This window comes from Heterodontus francisci, chromosome 8, assembly GCF_036365525.1.
Source record: "Heterodontus francisci isolate sHetFra1 chromosome 8, sHetFra1.hap1, whole genome shotgun sequence".
NCBI lineage: Eukaryota > Metazoa > Chordata > Chondrichthyes > Heterodontiformes > Heterodontidae > Heterodontus > Heterodontus francisci.
This window is the reverse complement of record NC_090378.1, coordinates 13266234-13279669: the sequence shown is the minus strand read 5'-3', so window position 1 is coordinate 13279669 and position 13436 is coordinate 13266234. Positions and strand designations below refer to the sequence as shown.

At 48.4% G+C, this 13436-nt stretch overlaps 1 protein-coding gene across 19 annotated transcripts in view; it reads left to right on the top strand.

The window, feature by feature from the left end:
- adgrl2a (adhesion G protein-coupled receptor L2a) overlaps positions 1-13436 on the top strand; it is an 877972-nt gene that overhangs the window by 504939 nt on the left and 359597 nt on the right. Inside the window, exon 1 of one of the 19 annotated variants that reach the window (XM_068036648.1) lies at positions 7417-7526. The exons of the other annotated variants lie outside the window; for them this stretch is intronic. The gene's annotated coding sequence lies outside the window, so the exon portion shown is untranslated. Of the gene's footprint in view, positions 1-7416; positions 7527-13436 lie in introns of those variants that run through there. 19 annotated transcript variants of the gene reach the window in all.

Genomic DNA, 13436 nt, shown 5'->3' with positions numbered 1-13436 from the left:
TTTAAGCCCAGCCTGGACTGATGGGATGAAAGGACCTATGTGTGAAGTGAGTTTAGGCAGTCTCAGTCCAGTTCCTAGTTAGCATGGGTGTACAGTACAAAACTACTCCTATGTGTTGGCAATGTAAGTCAGAGAGCCCACAGCTGGAGTGGGAAATGGAAAGGGATATTACAATGGGCCAGCCTCTTTTAGACTGAGTCATGGTGTTTGAGCGGAGTATTTATACTGACTCTGGTTGGGGGTGCTCAATGCTGATACTGGGTTCCTGAACTGGGTCGCGTCCCATTACCTAGCTCTGATGGCCCTCATCTTCCCAAGGGCACAATTGGCCAAATTTCTGATCCATATCCCTAACCCTTCCCGCATATGTGAATGCTGGGCAGGACAGGTTCAGGCAGGCCTGCGATGCCTTCGCTTTTACATAAAAATGAAACTTGGGCAAGGTACCAAAGGCATGCTTTGATCTTGCCTTCAGTTCCCAATCCTCAGCACGATGTGCGGCACTGACGTGCCTTCACTTTCCTGTCCAGGGAAAGCTGGTGCCACCGAGGTGGGGAAGGGGTGAACTCTGCACTCTGATGGGTATGGAGGGGGAGAAAAGGGGTGAACTCTGCACTCTGATGGGTATGGGGGGGGGGGGGGGGGAAGGGGTGAACTCTGCACTCTGATGGGTATGGAGGGGGAGAAAAGGGGTGAACTCTGCACTCTGATGGGTATGGAGGGGGAGAAAAGGGGTGAACTCTGCACTCTGATGGGTATGGGGGGGGGGAAGGGGTGAACTCTGCACTCTGATGGGTATGGAGGGGGAGAAAAGGGGTGAACTCTGCACTCTGATGGGTATGGAGGGGAGGAAGGGGTGAACTCTGTGGTATGGAGGGGGGGGAAGGGGTGAACTCTGCACTGATGGGTATGGAGGGGGAGAAAAGGGGTGAACTCTGCACTCTGATGGGTATGGAGGGGAGTAAGGGGTGAACTCTGCGGTATGGAGGGGGGGGGGAAGGGGTGAACTCTGCACTCTGATGAGTATGGAGGGGGAGAAAAGGGGTGAACTCTGCACTCTGATGGGTATGGAGGGGGGAGGGGTGAACTCTGCGTTCTGATGGGTATGGAGGGGAGGAAGGGGTGAACTCTGCGGTATGGAGGGGGAGAAAAGGGGTGAACTCTGCACTCTGGGTATGGAGGGGGGAGAAGGGGTGAACTCTGCACTCTGGGTATGGAGGGGGGAGAAGGTGTGAACTGCATTCTGATGGGTATGGAGGGGAGGAAGGGGTGAACTCTGCGGTATGGAGGGGGGAGAAGGGGTGAACTCTGCACTCTGGGTATGGAGGGGGGAGAAGGGGTGAACTCCGCGTTCTGATGGGTATGGAGTGGGGGGGGGTGGGGAAGGGGTGAACTTTGCACTCTGATGGGTATGGAGTGGGGGGGAAGGGGTGAACTCTGCACTCTGATGAGTATTTGGGGGGGGGGAAGGGGTGAACTCTGCACTCTGACGGGTATGGAGGGGGGAGGGGTGAACTCTGCGTTCTGATGGGTATGGAGGGGGGGGGGGAAGGGGTGAACTCTGCACTCTGATGGGTATGGAGGGGGAGAAAAGGGGTGAACTCTGCACTCTGGGTATGGGGGGGGGGGGGAAGGGGTGAACTCTGCACTCTGATGGGTATGGAGGGGGAGAAAAGGGGTGAACTCTGCACTCTGGGTATGGGGGGGGGGGAAGGGGTGAACTCTGCACTCTGATGGGTATGGAGGGGGAGAAAAGGGGTGAACTCTGCACTCTGGGTATGGGGGGGGGGGAAGGGGTGAACTCTGCGTTCTGATGGGTATGGAGGGGAGGAAGGGGTGAACTCTGTGGTATGGAGGGGGGGGGAAGGGGTGAACTCTGCACTCTGATGGGTATGGAGGGGGAGAAAAGGGGTGAACTCTGCACTCTGATGGGTATGGAGGGGAGGAAGGGGTGAACTCTGCGGTATGGAGGGGGGGGGGAAGGGGTGAACTCTGCACTCTGATGAGTATGGAGGGGGAGAAAAGGGGTGAACTCTGCACTCTGATGGGTATGGAGGGGGGAGGGGTGAACTGCGTTCTGATGGGTATGGAGGGGAGGAAGGGGTGAACTCTGCGGTATAGAGGGGGAGAAAAGGGGTGAACTCTGCACTCTGGGTATGGAGGGGGGAGAAGGGGTGAACTCTGCACTCTGGGTATGGAGGGGGGAGAAGGTGTGAACTGCATTCTGATGGGTATGGAGGGGAGGAAGGGGTGAACTCTGCGGTATGGAGGGGGGAGAAGGGGTGAACTCTGCACTCTGGGTATGGAGGGGGGAGAAGGGGTGAACTCCGCGTTCTGATGGGTATGGAGTGGGGGGGGGGGGAAGGGGTGAACTTTGCACTCTGATGGGTATGGAGTGGGGGGGAAGGGGTGAACTCTGCACTCTGATGAGTATTTGGCGGGGGGGAAGGGGTGAACTCTGCACTCTGATGGGTATGGGGGTGGAGAAAAGGGGTGAACTCTGCATTCTGATGAGTATTGGGGGGGGGGGGAAGGGGTGAACTCTGCACTCTGATGGGTATGGAGGGGGGAGGGGTGAACTCTGCGTTCTGATGGGTATGGAGGGGGGGGGGGGGAAGGGGTGAACTCTGCACCCTGATGGGTATGGAGGGGGGAAGGGGTGAACTGCGTTCTGATGGGTATGGAGGGGGGGAGGTAGGGGTGAACTCTGCACTCTGTGTATGGAGGGGGGACGGGTGAACTCTGCATTCTGATGGGTATGGAGGGGGTGGGGGAAGGGGTGAACTCTGCACTCTGATGGGTATGGGGAGGGGGGAGGGGTGAACTCTGCGTTCTGTTGTACTGTTTGCAGGGCCGGCAGCCTTTAGAAAATGGTGCCAGCACCTGCTCCTTCGACAGGTAACGCCATGAATGGAGTCGCCGAGGCCAACCCCCCCCACGAGATTTGGGGGCGGGGCGGCTGCCGTTAATATATAAAGTGGCAGCCTGCTGCATAATCGCGGAGGCGCAGGTCCCGTGGGGGATGGTCGCCATGTTCCACGCTCACCGCCGCTCCCGGCAGAGGAACTACAAAATCCAGTCCAGTGTGTTTATTGCTCCATCTCAGCTCACTGTTGGTGGCCTCTCGCTGCACGTACTCCTGCGTGGGTTGACGCAGTTCTTTGCTGCCCCATAGACCTGCTCCAGAACACCATCAGAGTCGGTCCCTTATTTGGAATTTAACTAATTGCATTGGTTGAAGGGGGAATTGTCTTATTGCAGCCGGAACATTGATTTTCTCTCTGCAGGACACATGCTGCTCCTTGTCCGAGAGTGCTGGCTGGTGAATCTCCACCCCAGGCAACTATCAGGGATCTCTGCCGGACTCGCAGCTTGGAGGCTTGTTAAGCAAAGCTTGAAAGCACAGCCAGCTCATTTACTCCCTTCCCTACTAGTGGGAGGCTGCATAGCCTCTGTCGGGTGCTTACCAGTGTTGGCAAGTGGAAGCTTTGTCATTTTCTTTCATGTGGAAAATCGTAGATGGTTAAACGGGATTGCCCACTGGCTCTCCTCACCAGGCCCCAAACAAGTTGTATTTAGTTCACAGACAATAACCCTGCAATACCTGATTTTTAATTCTGTTTTGTTGTTTCATCAAGTTCTGTTTATACAAGTACCCCTCAACTGCTCAGGAGAGATTATTAATACCTTCCTGTTCTCTGAAAATGACATCACACTGGTTGCTATGCATTGGCCCCAGTACATAAACAAGTGGAGATGTTAAACTTGTGTGGGCTAATCTGACATTTCACTTAAAGCTGGAACAGGCTTGCAGGAGTTGGCTGATGTAGCAGATTGGAAACTGGACTTACAGCTCCTGTGATTTGGGTTAAAGTCCTGCCTCACTGATGGCATGATATTCTCCTGTCGCCTGGCTGTGAATGAGTCTTGGGAGTCCCAGTCCAGTTCTGAGTGAACACCCACCTGCACTACAAATCTGCCTCTCGGATTCCCAATCCTCTCTCAGAACAGCTGTGAGTTTCCTGAAATTGGGGGAAGCTAGGTGGACTTCCTGTCCTGATCATACAAGTGAGAACCAGCCTGAATAGTTCAGAGGGGAAGTGAGAAAAGAAATAAGAGCAGAAAAGAGAGTATGAGAAGAGACTGGCAGCTAACCTGAAAGGGAATTCATAAGTCTTCTATTGGTATAAAACAGTAAAAAGGTGGTAAAAGGAGAAGTGGGGTCGATTAGGGATCAAAAAGGGGATTTACAAATAGAGGCAAAGGGCATGGCTGAGGTACTAAATGAGTACTGTTAGAACCAGGTGAGAAAGGTGTCGAGGGGTCCCTCAGCCTTCACCTGGTCTTACCGTAACAGGGTTTTATTTTTAAACACACTATGTTTTTAGCTCCCTCTTGGTGATTCCTTGTTCACTGCTTTTCAATTATAAGGCAAAGAAACCAGCACAAATAGGTTTTCTTAGGTTTAAAAAAGAAACGTTACGATTTATTCAACTTGAATTTAAACTCTAATTCAGTTGACGCCTACGGATACATGACGCGCCCACGCTAACATGCATATGCGATTCACATGCAAATAGGAGCAGAAAAAAAAGTGGAAAAATTTAAGGCAATATCTGAAGAGTTTTTGCTGTGGTTCTTCAAGCTCACTGTAGAACCCTTGATTGTAAGTAAATCTTGCTTTTCGTTGGGGCCCAGTATTCTTCTTAAACCTTGTTTGCTGTGGGAGACTTTTCTCTCTTGGGGTTTATGTGTCTTCATTGGATTCGGAGGCTTGTGAGAAAGAGATGGGAGCAGACAGGAAAGATCTCAGTCCAGGAGCAAGCAGTCTTTGAGTTCAAACTCTGTTGTTAGTTCAAAAAACCCTGGGACAGCCAGTTAGTCATGTGACCAGCTGGTCCAACCATTCCTGGCCCCTGTGGATTGCATCACCCCAGCAGGCCCTGGAATGCACTTCCCTACCCCCTCATCCCCCAGTGATCAACATCCATTGTGGGTTGCATGTGTCAGGGAATGGTCCTTTGTCTACACAAGCACTGTCTGTTAGTATGCAAATGTTTTTTCCAGCCACAGATGATCTGTTCAACAAGTCATTTCCTCACTCCAGCAACAATTTGAAATTAAAGTCCATGTGGTGAAATTAATATGCCTCATTCTTGGCAGGTGGGGACCCAGCATGACCGTACGTTGCCACTGTCTTTACCAAAGGAGAAAATGCTGCCAAAGTTGTAGTGAAAGAGGAGGCAGTTGAGACACAGGATGGGCTAAAAATTGATAAAGAGGAGGTATTAGATAGGCTGGCTGCACTTAAGTTGATAAATCAGCAGGACCAAATGAGATGTATCAAAGGACACTAAGGGAAGTAAGGATGTAAATTGCAGATACAGGGGTGGTGCCAGAGGACTGGAGAATTACAAATATTATATCCTTGTTCAAAAAGGAGTGTAAGGATAGGCCCAGCAATAACAGGCCTGTCAGTTTAACCTCGGTGGTGGGAAAGCTTTTCGAAACGATAATTCGGGTCAAAATTAACAGTGACTTGGACATATGTGGATTAATTAAGGAAATCCAGCATGGATTTGTTGAGGACAAATTGTGTTTAATTAACTTGCTTACGTTTTGTGATCATGTCACAGAGGGTTGATGGGGGTAATATGCTTGATGTGGTGTACATGGACTTCCAAAAGGCGTTTGATAAAGTGTCACATGACAGGCTTGTCAGCAAAGTTGAAGCCCATGGATGGTGGCAGCGTGGATACAAAGTTGACTGAGTGACAGGAAACAGAGAGTAGTGGCGAATGGTGTTTTTCAGACTGGAAGAAGGTATATAGTGGGGTTCCCCAGGGGTCAGTATTAGGACCACTGCTTGTCTTGATCTATATTAATGACCTAGGCTTGGGTGTGCAGGGCACGATTTCAAAAATTGCAGATAACATAAAACTTGGAAGTATTGTGAACTGTGAGGAGGATAGTGATAGACTTCAAAAGGATGTAGACAGCCTGGTGGATTGGGCAGACACATGGCAGATGAAATTTAATGCAGCGAAGTGTAAAAGCTACAATCCTAAAGGCGGTGCAGGAGCAGAGGGACCTGGGGGTAGGTGTGTATAAATCATTGAAGGTGGCAGGACAGGTTGCGAAAGTGGTTAATAAGGCATCTGGGATACTGGGTCTTATAAATTGAGGCATAGAGTACAAAAGCAAGGAAGTTATGGTGAATCTTTAGAAAACACTGGTTTGGCCTCAACTAGAGTATTATGTCCAGTTCTGGGCACAACACATTAGGAAGGATGTGAAGGATTTAGAGAGGGTGCTGAACAAAATTTGAAAATGGTTCCAAGGATGAGGGGCTTCAGTTATATGGATCGATTGGAGAAGCTAGGGCTGTTCTCCTTAGAGAAGAGAAGGTTGAGAAGAGATTTGATTAAGGTATTCAAAATCATGAGGGGTTTGGACAAAGTAAATAGAGAGAAACTGTTTCCATTGGCAGAAGAGGGGAGAGCCAGAGGACACCGATTTAAAGTGATTGGCAAAAGAAGCAACAATGAGTGATTAGGATCTGGAATGCACTGCCTGAGAGTCAGGTGGAGGCAGATTTGATTGTAGTTTTCAAAAGAGAATTGGATAATTATATGAGGAGAAAAGATTTACAGGGCTCTGGGGAAAAGGCAGGAGAGTGAGACAAGCTGATGTGCTCTTGAAGATCGCCAGCATGGACATGACTGGCTGAATGGCCTCTTTCTGTGCTGTAAGCATGCTATGATTCTCTGTCAGCAATTTACATTTCCTCCCCGCAGTGCATCCATGTAAACAACAGACACCATACGTGAGGTACTGTAAATAATGACCGTCAGCCTGGCATCGGGAATCAGGATGAGATTGTACTGCCTTCCCGTTAAATTGAATAATTTACTGCCATTACCACAGGGCTCATCTCTGGCAGCTGCTCAGTGTCATGGCGCGCAGTGAGCCGTGACTGGCTCGAGGTTTGGGGTCAGAGAGTTGGGAAGCCTCTGAAATTGAGCGTGGAGATCTCTGAAATCGGGTTGGGGGGTGGCGGGGTCTAGAGTTGGAGGGGAGAAGGTGACTGAAGAATGGAGACTTGAGGTTAGGGAGATTGTAATCTATCACTCCATGAAAACCTTCATTTATTGAGTCCGAGCTCAGGGAGTGGTTGAAAAATGTTTGTGCTGAGCTAAGTTTAGGGAGATGTGCCTCGTGAGAAGTTCCCAAATACCAAGACTGCAGCCAATTCTGTGATCTCTTGGTTTGGTTCAGGCTGGTCTGTACTGGTCGGTTTTGACACATGAAGTCCAAATACAGAGCGGCTCTGACTGAGCTTCCTAGTTTAGAGTTGTCACTTTTTTTACATAGAAGGAATTGAAACCAGAGCCCAAGGAAAGAGATCAGGCCTTATTAAAAGTAGCATTGACCGGGGAGGCTGACTGCGTGTTGTGCAGCACGGGGATTCTGGCTGGAGTTTCAGGGTGAATATCAGTGTGTTATATGATCACTACTGGTCACAGGTAGGATTACACTTTGTTTGTACATAACTGATAGTAGTATCAGTGAGTTATTGTATTACTGTTGGCTGAGTGGAGGCGCTGAGATTTGCCAGCATTTTCAGTGCAATTTCAGTGAGTTAACATCGGTCACTGATGCTCAAAAATGCTCCACTCCAAGGAACCCAAACTTGATAAAATAAATACAATACTGTTTGTGTATCATGTGGTGTATCAGTCCACCTTTCGGGCAATGACCCTGAGCTCCAAGCACCCATTGAAGCAGGCAGACTGTGGCGGGACAGAACCTTATTGACCGGGGGCTGCCCGATTTGAGGCGGGCGGTAGCTGTCCAGTGAGGTGCAATGACCTCTCCCACCGACAAAGGCAACCCGTGGCGCCCAGTTTCTACGCCAATTTATCTGGACTTATAACCCGTAACTGCTGCCTTCCGTGTTGTGTCAGTCGCTGTGAGGCAACTATGGAGTGACCTCTCCATGGCGCATGCCTGGGCAAGTTTATGGAGGTTGAGAGTTGCCCAGTCATCAAAACCCCCCTCTCGGCCTTTCTGGTGGGGTCCAAAGGAGTGCAGAGCATGACGTTTGGCACCGGTATGGCTGCAGGAACTGCCGGAAACATGCCAAAGGGGACACATGACTGCCTACGGGGTTCCGCTCCGCTCATTAACTCAATTCATTCCATCTTCGCTGCCTCCGGAGAATACTTGGCATCAGGTGGCAGGACCGTATCTCCAACTCAGAAGTCCTCGAGGCGGCCAACATCTCCAGCTTGTACACACTAGTGAGTCAGCGGCGCTTGAGATGGCTTGGCCATGTGAGCCGCATGGAAGATGGCAGGATCCCCAAAGACACATTGTACAGCGAGCTCGCCACTGGTATCAGACCCACCGGCCGTCCATGTCTCCGTTTTAAAGACGTCTGCAAACGCGACATGAAATCCTGTGACATTGATCACAAGTCGTGGGAGTCAGTTGCAAGCGTTCGCCAGAGCTGGTGGGCAGCCATAAAGATGGGGCTAAAATGTGGCGAGTCAAAGAGACTTAGTAGTTGGCAGGAAAAAAGACAGGCGCAAGGGGAGAGCCAACTGTGCAACAGCCCCGAAAAACAAATTTCTCTGCAGCACCTGTGGAAGAGCCTGTCACTCTAGAATTGGCCTTTATAGCCACTCCAGGCGCTGCTTCACAAACCACTGACCACCTCCAGGCGCGTATCCATTGTCTCTCGAGATAAGGAGGCCCAAAAGAAAATCATGTGGTCATACTGTCACATGATCAAACCTCCAGGAATGCTCCTACCAGAGGAGGCAACCCTACCTGTCACTGGAAGTTCAGTGTCACTCTTGAGAGGCCGAAGGGTGATTGGTTTGTGAATGTCAGACTGGTGCAGAAGCAGGTGCTATTCTGAAACAAATTGTTGGGCTCGAGTACAGGGAACTTCATCCTGCAATAATCCATGCAGTCCCACGCCAGAGACATGAGCCAAGGCTGACACTCCACAGTAGCTCTGGGGGAGTTCTGCACTGTCTGAGGTGCCGTCTTCCAGTTAAACCGAGGCCCCGTCGGCCCCTTCAGGTTGATTGTAAAAGCTGCCCTGTTGCTATTTGGAAGGGCAGGGGAATTCTCCCATCCCTCACCTCCCCACTGACACCCTCCCCCCTTCCCACTCCCTGCCCCCGAGTGTCCTGGTTACTATTTATTCCTCAACCAATGTCACTGAAATAGATAATCTGGTCATTATCACCTGGTTGTTTGTGACGCCTTCCTGTGCACAAATTGGCTGCTGCATTTCCTGCATTACAACAGAGACTAAAGTTCAAAAAGAAAAGGTACTCATTGGCTTGAAAGCACTTTGGGACACCCTGAGGTTGTGAAAAGTGTTATGTATATGTAAGTTCTTTCTTTGACTAACCTAGGAATGCTTGATGCTGACATGTGAATGTGTTTGATTCCTCAGCACCAGTTTCCCTCCTGGCAATAACATCCCTTATATATATTTTTAAAAAAGCCCTTGACTTATCAATGCATTAATGACTATCCTACATTCCATTGAGCAAACAAAAATTCATGTGTAGAACTGCCAGACATGTATCCAATGACAAAGCTCCCCCAGAGTATCAGCAGCTCTCTGTAATTTGAAAATATCCGCTTTGAAATGATTTTCACATTGCAGACGAAATGATTAAAAAAAAATGGAATTGGTGCCAGGAAATCCGGGGAGGTCAGTGGGATTAAAGGAAGGGCCACAAGGTTTTCGTGTGCTTTTAGAGCTCAGCAGGTTTACCCCAATGAGCTGGATATCCCTGAAGATGGTTGTTAAAGATTTCCTGCCACAGTTGGGTTGGGGTGGGGGTGGGGGGGGGGGCAGGGGGTGGGGAGGGAGTAGTGGAAAAAAACTGGTGAGAAATCCATACTTTACTCCAATCACGAAGCCAACCTTCCTCCCTCAACCAAGACCCCAAGAAACTATTAACTCTGGTGCTTTATCCCACTACTGTTGGTGGGTTGTTGCTGGATACAAATTGGCTGCTATATTGACCTAGGTAACAACAGTACATAGGAATAGGAGGAGGCCATTTACCCTCTTCAGCCTGTTCCGCCAGTCAGTGAGATTGTGGCTTATCTGACCCACCTTTGCCCCATAGTAGAGCAACCTAGAGCATTTATTGTGCGTGAAGTGCCTTGGTGATGTTTTTAAGGGGTGACAAGTTGTCATATGAATACAAGTCTGTTTTTTCATTTGAATAACAACAAAGTACTGCAGATGCTGGAAACCTGAAATAAAAACAGAAAATGCTGGAAATACTCAGCAGGTCTGGCAGTGCAGTTCGAAGGAAGTGCTGCACTGTCGGAGGTGTGGTCTTTTCACGGAGAAGTTAAACTGAGGCCCCATCTGCGCTCTCAGCCGGATGTAAAAGATCTCATGATGCTTTTTCTGAAGAAGAGCAGGTGAGTTCTCCCCGCCCCACCCCGCTCGATGGCCTGGCCAATATTTATCTTTCAATCAACATCGCAAAAACAGATTATCTGGTCTTTATCATATTGCTGTTTATGGGGGCTTGTGTGCAAATTGGCTGCTGCGTTTCCTACACTACAACAGTGACTACACTTCAAAAGTACTTCATTGGCTGTAAGGTGCTTTGCGACATCCTGAGGTCGTGAAAGGCGTTTTATAAATGCTGGACTTTCTTTTTGATTTTAGAGGCCATTGTTTTGTGAGCCTTCTCTCAGTGGCAGAATCAGAGAAAGATCTTGTATTTGTGTAGCCTCTTCATATCCCTCAGAATGCCTCAAAGCACTTCACAGCAAATTAATTACTTTTGGAGGTGCAGTCACTGTTGTTATGTGCCAACTTACACACAGCAAGATCCCACAAACTGCAAAGAGACCAGTTACGAAGTTCCTTTGATGTGGTTCGAGGGGTAAATGTTGGCCAACATACCAGGACAACTCCACTGCTCTTCGAAATAGCACCATGGAATCTTTTATGTCCTCCTGAAAGAGCAGACCAGGGCTCAGTTTAATGTCTCCTCCAAGTCCCTCAATGCTGTCATAAAGTGTTGCTGGATTTCCTTAGTTTACACTTGCCTTTTTGGTTGCCGTGTTGCTTGGAGGTGCTGTCCTTTTGGATGACCTGTTAAAGTGAAACCCTGCCTGCTACCTCAGCTGGACACTGACAATCCCAGGTCACTATCCCAAGGAGCATCATAAGTTCCCCTGAGGTTACTGGCCAACATGTAACCCTCAACCAACAGCACCATGTATGTGGGACCACGTTATGCGCAAATTGGCTGCTGCCTTCATAACAAAAATGGCTTACATTTCAAAGGTGATTCATTGGCTGTGAGCTGGTTTTGACATCCTGAGGACATAAGGCTCAATCAACATGCAAGTCTTCAGCGCTCCAGATGTCAAACTTGATAATGAATCAAATCTTATACCGCACAGTGAGAAACTGGAGAAATACTTGGTGCACATTTTCTGAATTCTGCGCATGAACTCGCCTTGATATTAAGTATTCCTCCAGTTTAATTAGACCGTGTACAGTATTTAATATATCTGTCCATGTTCATTTGCTCAAATGCATGCTCCATGCAGCAATCAAAAGGTCACACCTAACTGATTCTGACATCTAAACAAATTAAGACAGCTCATCTTAAAGCAAAACTGCAGCTAAATTTGATTGCATCCTCATTTCAGCAATATGCTCTTGTGACTAATTAATGGCAAACGAAAGTGGAAAATGCATTGGATGCTGAACAGAAGCTTCCCTACCCTCCCTTGCTCCGATAGTTCAGTCAGTAAAAGGTAGTGTGCTACTACCCACTCTAGCAATAAACATGATGACCTGTTAAAACCAAGGTCCTATCTGCCCCCTCAGTCAGACATAAAGATCCCATAGCATGTTGCACAGCAGAACAGAGAGATCTCCAAATGTCCTGGATGACTATTAATCAGAAAGAGATTATTTGGTCAGTTTCACATTGCTGTTTCTGGCTGCTGTGTTTCTCTACATTTCAACAGCGACTGCGTTTCAAAAGCACCTAGTTGACCATGAAGCGATTTGGGACACCTTGAGGTCGTGAAAGGGACTATATAATAACAAGTTCTTTCTGTCTGTCTTGCACAATGCAGAGTAGAAGACCCCAGTTTTGATTGGCAACCTGTATGGAGTTAGCTTCGCTTGACCAAGGGGGGCAGCATTTGGCCAGAGCACCCCAGGGTTAGGGAGGGGTGGAGAAAGAGAAAGATATCAGGGGCGGCACAGTGGTGCAGTGGTTAGCACTGCAGCCTCGCAGCTCCAGCGACCCGGGTTCAATTCTGGGTACTGCCTGTGTGGAGTTTGCAAGTTCTCCCGGTGTCTGCGTGGGTTTTCTCCAGGTGCTCCGGTTTCCTCCCACAAGCCAAAAGACTTGCAGGTTGGTAGGTAAATTGGCCATTATAAATTGCCCCTAGTATAGGTAGGTGGTAGGGAAATATAGGGAGATGTGGTAGGAATATGGGATTAGTGTAGGATTAGTATAAATGGGTGGTTGATGGCCGGCACAGACTCGGTGGGCTGAAGGGCCTGTTTCAGTGCTGTATCTCTAAACTAAACTAAACTAAACATCACCCACTGCAAATTGCTAGGCGGTGATGGCTATGTGTGATGGGTTGTCAGCTGAGGAGGGGAACTGTGAAAATAGCTTGTTGATGCTCCCTGTCTAAACTCGCACATGAAGACTGGCCTCTTGGGTGAAATGTAACCCAGCAAGTAGAAGAGGAGAACAAAAAAAAATTGTCAGAAGGAAAAGGCTGTCTCGCATTAAACTGTAATAATAAAAAAGACTCACAGCTGTTGGGGATTTGCAGGAAACCAAAAATGCCCCCGACTCCTTCACCAAGTAGCTAAACATTAGTAATTCAAATGGATTGCAAGCATTGTTCGAGACTCTGATCGTGTTATAAAGGGCTGAGCTGCCTGCACATCTGCCACAGTGGAACGACCGTTTACTTTGCAAGAGTTTAGAGAAAGGACACTGTAGCCAAAGAGCAGAGAACAAATAATCATGTTTGATTCCGTAATCCCTTGCAACAGCTTGATGAATGTCGGTCCTCTGGTGCAAATAGCAACTCATTCTACGCTGCATATATTTGGGGTAGTTTCTGCTTTGGGCACAATTGGGACATTGCACTCAGAATGTGCTGGCTAGGCTGCAGTTCAAATTCATTTGCATAGTCACAGACGTAAAATGTTCTATGATCCAGCGGAACAGAACATAATTGTTTTTTTCCATTAAAAGGATTCCTTGATGTATTTATGAGTGGTAACCTGGTGCAGTTTTGTTAATACAGTTGAAAAGGATCAATTACCAAAAATAAGCATTTTTAGTAAATGTGTCCAGTTTTCCACCTGTGAATAGCCTGATTTAAAATCA